This window comes from Scyliorhinus canicula, unplaced genomic scaffold (genome assembly GCF_902713615.1).
Source record: "Scyliorhinus canicula unplaced genomic scaffold, sScyCan1.1, whole genome shotgun sequence".
In the NCBI taxonomy this organism is placed as follows: domain Eukaryota; kingdom Metazoa; phylum Chordata; class Chondrichthyes; order Carcharhiniformes; family Scyliorhinidae; genus Scyliorhinus; species Scyliorhinus canicula.
Window position 1 is genome coordinate 89,179 of NW_024055987.1, and position 9,838 is coordinate 99,016.

Sequence of the window (9,838 nt, forward strand, 5' to 3'; positions counted from 1 at the left end):
GGAGTGTGCCAACTGGGAGATTTTCACAGTAACTTGTGACAATAATCAACATTATTATTATTATTATGTAAATATGTTTGACCTACAACCACTAGGTGGCAGTCAAGCCATATCATGTGCACTGCAACCTGTGGGAAGTATGTGGAAGAAGTATTCATGGTTAGTTTTGTTTGTGATTATTCCAGTTTGTTAGTATCAGTTTCCAACCCACTGCTTGTTATACAATAATAAATTCAACTGGCCGAGAACTCGATGTTCTTTGGTGCACTGACTCAATCATTGTCCATGCACTAGAACATTACACTCTGGAGCTGGCAGCGGCTCTGTCTCCTTAGACTCCCTGGTACGAGGTGGGGAGAGGTGCTCACCTCCTTCCTCCCTCTCAAAGGTCATGACGCCTGGTTCCTGTTTTTAAAAAGCTGGTGAGAGACATCATGTTTGGTTGGTGGGAAGATGCACTAAGATCAGAAGGTTCCACTTTAACTTCACTAAGTACATTATGGGCTTGATTCTTTGGTTTCAAAATTAAGTGCTCCTGACAGGGGAGAATCGGGAATGTACCCCCACTGGCAATAGGAGTGTTGCAGAGGTGGAATTCTCATACCTTTACTGTGATAAATTATGTACAGCAGCGAACACGATGGTCTCCCTGCAATTATTGATCTCGAGCTGACAGTTTAAATATTTGCTCATTAGTTTATTTTCTTTCATTAGTACTCAAAAAGAGTATAAAGTGAGTTAGCTGGATATTGGATTCATAGTTTGGAGGTTGAAGTCTGTAATGCTGTATCCTGTGAATAAATGTGCCAATAAAGGAAATAATTTGTGTCTTGTTTCCTACTTTATCTGGCTTGGATCCATTTAATCAGATGAATGTGAGGCTGATAGAATTGGTGGGTGTGTAAGGTGGAGATGGCTGTTCGGTGTAAGTCCCCTATGCTGTGAAGTGTTGCTGAGTGAGTGATGAAGGTGTGTTGCATTGAGCAGAATGGAGATTGGTGTTTGAACAGAGACAGCAGCATGATTAATATGCCGGTTAACTTTGGTCATTCTAACACCTGACTAACTGTTGATTCATAAATGTTTTAACTGATCGATGTAAATCAATTTGTATCACTTCTTTCCTTTCCTAGGAAGGTGATTAAACAGTGGTGACAACTAACAAGGTAAGAACATCTTACTAAGAACCTCTTAGCTGTGTTATTATACGAACTGTAACCTTGGAGGGGATTTTTGTTATCAGGTTGAAGTCAGTTTGTTTGCATTACTGTAGGTCCCCGTGAAATCTCAAGCACTAATAATGTTCAATTTTATGGACTAAGCTAACAGGTATCTTAACTTCATCGGCAAGCTCAGGTAGACCTAAAGATAAAACCATTGGAGCAGGGAAATATTCTGTAGTCATAAAAATGCCCCAAGATCTTTCACAGGAGTGTGCCAAAATAATTGAATGACAAATCAAGGAGAAATTTTCAGGAGTCATTTACGATGGATTTTAACAGATTTACATGGAAATTTTCAGAACAAGAAACCTCAGTGGTTCAAACATGGCAGCCAATGATGGGGTAAATATGCTTGAAATGCACAAGTCAAGTGTCAGGATAGGAGGACTCACAGTTGGTATTGGCTGGTTGCTGGTTAGGGTTGGAAGAGATTACAGAGATGGAGAGGGATGAGGTTGTGAAGGGATTTCAAGAGAATTTTGAATTTGAGGCAAATGGGACAGGAGCTAATCCAGGTAACTGGAGGTGAGAGGAGATGAAATTTCCCTGGATAAAATCCCCAGTTGGCCTCATTCAAACCAGAGGTAATTATAATGATATATATATAGTCAGGTTAGTGATTACTACATCTCTATGTAATTCAAACACTAGTGGGCACTACTGTAGTGATCTGTACATCTGTACATACATCTGCACATACACCAGGGACTGCAGCACAGATGTAACAGTCACAGCACCTCTAGGGGGCAGCATCAGAGACGGGTATAAAGGGTTGAGCCCAAGGTAGGATACGCCTCTTTGAGAAGCACAGAGCTAGGGAGCAGCAGCAGACAGAGACAACTCGGCATAGGCAGTTTACCTTAGTTTCACTGGTCATACCTCTTGAATGTTTGACATCTAGTTGAGCTCTGGAAGCAGAATGAACCATTTGAATAAAGAGTTTGTGTTAACTGGAAGTCTACTGTGTTCATTCAGACTTTGAGAATAACATATGGTACCAGGTGTGATTTCAGCAAGCTAGCTAGACACCAGCAAGAGAAGAGAACTTAAACCAGGCATTCGACCACGGAAGGCCTCGCAGCATTCGGACCCTTCTGATACCAATTGGCACGATGGACCCAATCCAACCTCCGTGCCTGCTCCAGACCACTGATAATATGCATTTCAATTGGAAACTTTTTATACAACAGTTCAAAATACGTGCTGAAGTTGTTCCCATCTCCTGAATACACGATTAATTTGCCGGCTGACAATGATCTCTGAAGGACATTTAGATGTGGGAAATCTTTATATCCATTCAGTGAAGCGGCTTTAACCACAAGAATATATTTATTCACTTTTGCATATTTGATCACATGTCCAAACCAGTCCAACTATGTAATCTGACCAAAAGTTGACTTACTGTGCTGTAAAGGGTCATTTGAATGTGGGTCTCCATGTCTTGGAACATGTGGGGCAAACACACAATTCACTAAGAAACTCTGTAAATATCATTGGCCTGTCCATGTGGTCTGTTTATAGTGAAAGCAGACTTTGAATCTGAAACTATCTTTTACTTTCAATGTTATGTGTAATTCCTAATTATCTTTAAATCTTCTGCATATGTTAGGACATAACACAGGGATGCATCCTTCCCAAGTGACCCTGATCACAACATCAAAGATCCCAAAGCAAAATCTCGCCATGCAAAACCCTACTTTGGCTTCTCGCGAAGTTTCGCAGCTATTACGAGGTTTATGCCCATGGCTAGCACAGATGCTAAATTGCAGCCTGGGTGTGGAATCTGAATTGCATTTTACTTACCATCTTATTTCTTTCGTGAGATTCAATGAATTCCACATCATGAATATCTTGACCTATGAAAACAAAATGTTCCTGAGATGTGCCTTGTTTTGCTTCCTGTCACTATCACTTCCAGAAATATGTTGAACCTGAAATCTTATTTGGTTCCTCTTAAATCACCAATTTTATTGATTTCTTTAGCATCATAGATACATTCTTTATGTAACCAGAGGTTCTGAGTAACATTTATCATTGCTCCAATAATCCTTCATTTAATATTCCTGGAGTAAATTGCCTTTTCATTGTTATCTCTACCCTGTTAATGATGTTCCCTTTTGATGGTCCCATCGGCATCAGCCTTCAATAGTACAAGAGTTCCAACAAGCTATTAGATGCAGCATTAGAATTTACATATGCCACATTTCGAGTTGTATCAGCAGAATATATTTGCTCTGGAAAACCACTTCCCCTTGATTCGTCGCCTATGGACAATATTCCAAAAATATTTATTGGTCCAGAAATCCTGCGACATTTTCCCTTCTGTTCACTTCCATGCACTAGAACATTACACTCTGGAGCTGGCAGCTGCTCTGTCCCCTTAGACTCCCTGGTACGAGGTGGAGAGAGGTGCTCACCTCCTTCCTCCCTCTCAATGGTCATGATGTCTGGTTCCTGTTTTTAAAAAGCAGTAGTAATTCGTGCCTGAGAGACATCATGCTTGGTGGGTGGGAAGATGCCACTTTAACCTCGCTAAGTCCATTATGGGCACAATTCTTATGTTTCAAAATTAAGTTACTGGAGGTATTTCTTGTATAATTAATAACCTGATCTTCGGGATAGAATTCTGCCGATTATATTCTTGTACATCCTGTCTCAACATAGGTTACTTAATCCTGTCATGACTCGCTAAACAAGAATTTTAAAAAATTATTTTCAGGCATCGATCTGTTCACTTCCCCCAATCCCAGATGCAGCTTTCCCGATGAACAAAAGCCCAAAATACTGCAGGTGCTGGAAATCTGAAACAAAAATCGAAATAGTTGGAGACACTGAGCAGGTCAGGCAGCATCTATCGAGAGAGCACAAGCCAGTCAATGATTCTGACATGTGACCCTCCATCAGAACCCAATCATCAGATAATTTGTATTCTCTTTATAGATCCTGTCTGACTTGTCTCCACCATTTTTATTTTTGTGGTTTATTGCAAATTTCAATGGTTTCTGCATGCTCCTCTGTGAAATGCTTAAAGTAATTGCACAAACCCAGGAAACTCCTTTTTTATTTCATGTTGATCGGTATCTACAAATGCAGCATAACCTGACCATGACTGTCTGACTCTAATCTTAACCTCATATTGCTGCCTCCACGATAACCTTTCACCCCTGTGTAAGTTAAGAATCTATATAGCTCTGCTTTAAAAATATTCAAAAGATTCTGCTTCTGTTTTTTGAGGAAGTGAGTTCCAGAGACTCATAACCGTAAGAGTGCGATTCAGTGAATTTTGAACGGCTCATTTATCGGGGTGTCTCTCTGTGCCTGCGAGGCTGAGAAGGACCCCGCCACTCAAAGGCATCTTACCATTTTTTTGGCCTGGCGAAGAACTCCCTGTCAAGGCCACTCTTTAAGTCATTTCTACTCGCAGAAGACTACTCGCAAATCAGGGCCTAATTATAAAAGGCTGTCCCGATCTTTTGATCCACACCGTAGCCTTCAGACGCCCACCACCTCATCCAGTGTCTCTCTTCCAGGGTCCTCAAGTCCCCCCACCCCATCTCTTATAGGCAAGGTACCCAAGGGCCCAACCGTGACATGGGCAACCTGGCACCTTGGCATTGCCAGCTTGCCAACGTTGCTGTACCTCTGCCAGCCTGGCCATGCCACATGGGAACACTGGCAGTGCCAGGGTAGCAGTTTGGAAGTGCCAAGGTACCAGACTGGCAGTGCCAGTGTGACCAGGTGGCAGGGGTAGTACCAAGGTAGTACCCTGCCCAGTGCCAACCACCTAGGGGCCTCAACACCCTACTGACACATCCAGGTGCCATCAAACTGGCTTATGACTTTGTGAACTAGTATTAAACGGTGCCTGGTTCAGGTGAATTGGGCAAGTGCACATTTAAATGAGCTTAATGACTCATTTAAATATGTGCACCTGAATCTCGGACAGCGAGAGCGAGATACCGATCACGACGCCTCGGGGGATTATTCTTAATATCGTGAGATGTTTGGAGCATCGCAAATCCCACAAGGTGCCTATTGTGAGATTTAATAGCCTTGTCTTGACACCAAGTTGGGCAAGTCGCTGAATTGCGCACTAACGATTTCTCATCGTTACTATCTTAAATGAGTGACCTCTGAGCAGCACGGTGGCACAGTGGTTAGAACTGCTGCCTACGGCGCTGAGGGCCCAGATTCGATCTTGGCCCCAGGTCACTGTCTGTGGAGTTTGCACATTCTCCCCGTGTTTGTGGGTTTTGTCCCACAAAGATGTACAGGGGTAGATGTACAATTTAGGCCACGCTAAATTACCCTTTAATTAGGAAAATTAATTGGGTACTCTCAATTTATTTTGAAAAAAGAGTAAATATCCTCTCTATGTCCAGCCTGCCAATACCCCTTAGGACCTTAAAGGTTTCAAACAAGTTGCCTCCGATTCTTCCAAACTCTTGTGGATACAAATCTAATATCTCCAACGTTTTCTCTGAAGAAACCCACCTATTTCTCCTATTAGTCTAATAAGTCTTCTTTGAACTGCTTCTGATGCATTTACATCTTTCCTTAAATATGAAAACCATACTTTACAAAATATTCTTTGGTCTCACCAATGTCCTGTGCAATTGAAGTACAAACCTCCTACCTTTGCGATCAATTGCCCTCACAATAAACAATAACATTGTATTAGCTTTCCTAATTGCTTGCTGTATCTGTATACCATCCTTTCGTGATTTATCCATGAGGGCAGTCATTTTGAAACTAAGGGTCGCGACCTGCTGGGTCATGGGCAGGTGTCGGGAGGGTTGCAGAGCAATCGGTAGCCAAGTTCCAATTGGGGGATGTGGTGGTATGATTTGCATAGCTGTCTGCCATTGGTGCAGAACATCGGCTTACCATTGGCCCTGGTCGGTCAGGTGCATCTCGACCGATTGGTTGAGACCAGTCATGTGACGGCGCTCCGATTGGTCGACAGGCTGAGTTAACCACGCCTCCAGAGCGAGGTATAAATAACCAGAGCGCCCGGCGGTCGTCCATTTACTGTAGGCGACCGCAGGGCTAACTTCTAGCTTATTAAAGCCTAACTTTTGAACAGCAACTCGTCTCGCGTTCGATTGAAGGTTCATCAGGGGAAGAAGTGCCCAATGGCCACTATCAGCTTTCAAGAATGCCGGTCACCCGGCACATGCATGTCCCCTCAACTGGATCCAGCACTGAACAGGGCTGCAGCCCAGCAGGCCAGACTGAATACTCCAGACTTCAGAATGTTGTCCCAGGGTCAGATTTTAAAAAATTCCTCCCAGAAGCAGCGGCAAAGAGCACAACACGCATCCGTACACTGACATCACGTGCCCTGGGTGCAAAGTCACGGACGATAGATTCCTCTATTTTGTAGCCACCAGCAAGCAAGCAAGCAACAGGGTAGTGAGAAAAACTGAAGATGGATAATTTTGTAAAGAAGGAAGAGAGGGTCAGAGACACAAACAGGCCAGGATCTCACAATTGAATCGGCTGCAGAGAACCTCTCAGTCGAGTCCGCAGCAGGAAAAAGCAGTGCTGGTGTGAGCTGTATCCAGAGCTCCAGGGCTTCTGGTGAACAAGCAATTAACAAGAAACTTAAAAAGGAACAAATCAGTATAAAGATGATTTCTGGAGGTATGGCCTTAATAATTTTGCCATTGCAAATCAGGATACAAAGCCCATGTGTGTTATATGCAGGGAAGTACTGGCAAATGAAAGTTTAAAACTTTCAAAATATCAAAGGCATTTGAAGAATAAGCATGTTGAGCGAGGACAAACCTGTTGATTTTTTTCATGACGTCAGCGAGAACTTAAATTGTCAGCTGAAGTTCTTAGCAGAAATGTAACATTAAATGACTAAGCATGTGAGGACCAAGCAGGCTCATCTGTTGCATTAAAGATAAGCAATAATGGTGTGTCATGAATGTTAGCCAGCATCGGTTGCTAAGGTCAGCCGGCGTGAGTCCTGAAGGTTGGAGGGCATGGGTCGCGAAGGTCAGACTGTGTGGGTCGCAAAGGTCAGCATTGGAGTTGACCGGTTAAAGTGAGTCCCAGGAAAAAAGTTTGAAAAACACTGCACTAGGACACGGAGATCCCCTTCCCCCCTGTAATCTCTCATCATTGAGACAATAAGTTTCTTTTTTATTCCTGTTGTAAAAATGGACAATTTCACATTTTCCCACATTATACTCCATGTGCCAGATTTTTGCCCAATCACTTAACCTATTTGTGTCCCTTTGTCGCCTCCTTACGTCCTCTTCATAATTTGTTTTCCTACCTATCCTCATGTGATCAACAAATAGAACAACCATACCTTTAGTCTCTTCATCCAATTCAGTTCTGTAAATTGATCAAGGTTGAAACCCCAGCTCTGATCCCTGTGGTACACCACTCATTACATCCCAACAACCAGACGATGGCCCATTTATGCCAACTCTCTGTTTCCTGTAAACTAGCCAATCTTCTAGCGATGCCATAGGCACAGCACATGTGACTCCTTCAAAGAACTCCAGTACATTTATAAATTGGATAAACATGACTTCCTTTTCACAAAACCAGGTTGGCTCTATCGGATTGGCTTGAAATTCTCGTAGTGCCCGATAACATTTTTAATGACAGCTTCTAACATTTTCCCTATGAAACATGTTAATCTAACTGGCCTGAAATTTCCTGTTTTCTGTCTCCCTGCCCTTTGAATAAACGTTTGAAACAATGAACATCAAGCAAAAAATAACCAATAGTCATGACTGTTGTGACAAACTAAGCAGTCTTGCACGGTGAGTTTCCTCCTTATTACTGTCCGCTGAAATCTTCTTCCCTGATTATTAATCTGCCACAGAGACACCTATTTAAATACATCACAGGAGATGTGTGTGCTGGAGCTTGTTTGGGCTTGGATCCTTCTTGAGTAATGTTGAAATCAAAAGACTAAAATGGAATATGCTTTATTGTGAGTGAATTTTTCTTTGAAAATATCCTTGCACATTATGAGAGAATATTTGAAAGACAATTCCACATTAAAAAATCCCTAAATCAGGACTGCTGGATATAAGGACTGTACAGAGTACTGCCTCATATTTATTTCCTTGTCTTGTTTCTGCTTTGGCAGGTGACATGAAAACAATGAAAATTCAGAAGCTCCTGCTGCTCCAGAGAAAATGATTATTGAAAAACAATCAAAGAAAGCAGTTTTTTTTTAAATCCAGTGATGAAAATTAAATTATTCTTAGTAAGAAGGTCTTGAGTTCCTACATTTTTAATCTTGATCAAAGTCTTCCCTGCAGCGATTTATTTCAGTCCATTTAAGTGTAAAACTCCCGAATTATTTATCCCTCTATTAATTACCTCTTAAATTCAAAACTCCCAGTGATTTACCTCCTGTCCTGTATTTGAATGGTGCTACCCTCTACTTTGGGCTATTTGTGACTGTCAGTGCTACAACTGGGACATAAAACTTCATCACCATTTGTGAGCAGAGTTACATCAGGGGGAGCCTGAGCTCTGAGTTAAATAGAAAATATTTTCAAAAGGAGACCATTTCTGTTTCTGATTGGTAAAATTACAATGTTGTTTTGAATGATTAGACTCCCTTTAAATCCTATTGCTCTTTAAGGGCGACTGATCTATTTTAATACATTTTAGAATCAGGGAAATCTGATAAGTGAAGCATAAATTTCAATGTTGCCCTGGTGGAATATATTCTGTTATGAACTGTGATAAAAAAACATACAATCATTCATGTTCCAATGCATTAAAAAATTTAATTGATTGAATTGAAAATGATGCGTGTGTGAATGGATTTATATCTGTAGATTATATGATGACATTTCTGAACGTTTTTCACAGAAATGTTTGTAACTCTACATGACAGTTTTGTCATTTGGTGAAGTGTTTTCAATGATTTCACAGGGGCTCCAATGTAGGCCTTAGGCATGACTCAACCACCGCGACACGCCCAGCTTGGAGCCGGCTCTGACAATGAATAGCGGTTGAAGCCCAAATCAGCCTTCACGCCGGACGCGATACCTTGTGCGAATTACATGACTTGCTGTGCCCGGCCTGACCTGAATCTCACCCTCATTGGGCGAGATCCAGATAATCATATTAAAATGAGCCATGAGGGTTACTTCAATCTTTATGGTTGGCTTAACACCAAATACACAGGCCTCCCGGGAGGCCTCAACACATCACTATTGACATCAGCATGTCATTCATGTCAGGAATTCAATGTAAGGCTTCCAACTGACTTCACTTTATTCCACAGAATTGGAAGAAATTGTTTTAATCCATTTAATTACTTTCAAATATTGAATGCCGAGAGAATCAGTAAAAGTAGTTGAAATTGTTATATTTGAAGAATGTGCAGCTCCAGCTGCAAGAAAACAGGTTGTCATGGAGACCATGCTTGTCGTCAATGGTGTTGACCCCCTTACAAACAAGCTTAACCAAAGTGGTTTGGCATTAGTGGTTTCAAAATGATTTACCAAAATAAAAGTAAAGACTTTTTGAATCCCATGAGAATAACTGACCATGAGGCACCAAAAGGCAATATTCAGTGCAAAAGACTGAACCGATATTTAGTGTAGTTCATCTGGAATGAGGAC

General features: G+C 41.7%; 1 long non-coding RNA gene across 1 annotated transcript; it reads left to right on the plus strand.

The window, feature by feature from the left end:
* The first annotated feature begins 887 nt into the window (after positions 1–887).
* Positions 888–9,014, plus strand: LOC119961408. The gene is made up of 3 exons (XR_005459657.1): positions 888–969; positions 1,134–1,166; positions 8,344–9,014. It is a non-coding gene; the product is annotated as an uncharacterized LOC119961408 (long non-coding RNA).
* Positions 9,015–9,838: the final 824 nt, after the last annotated feature.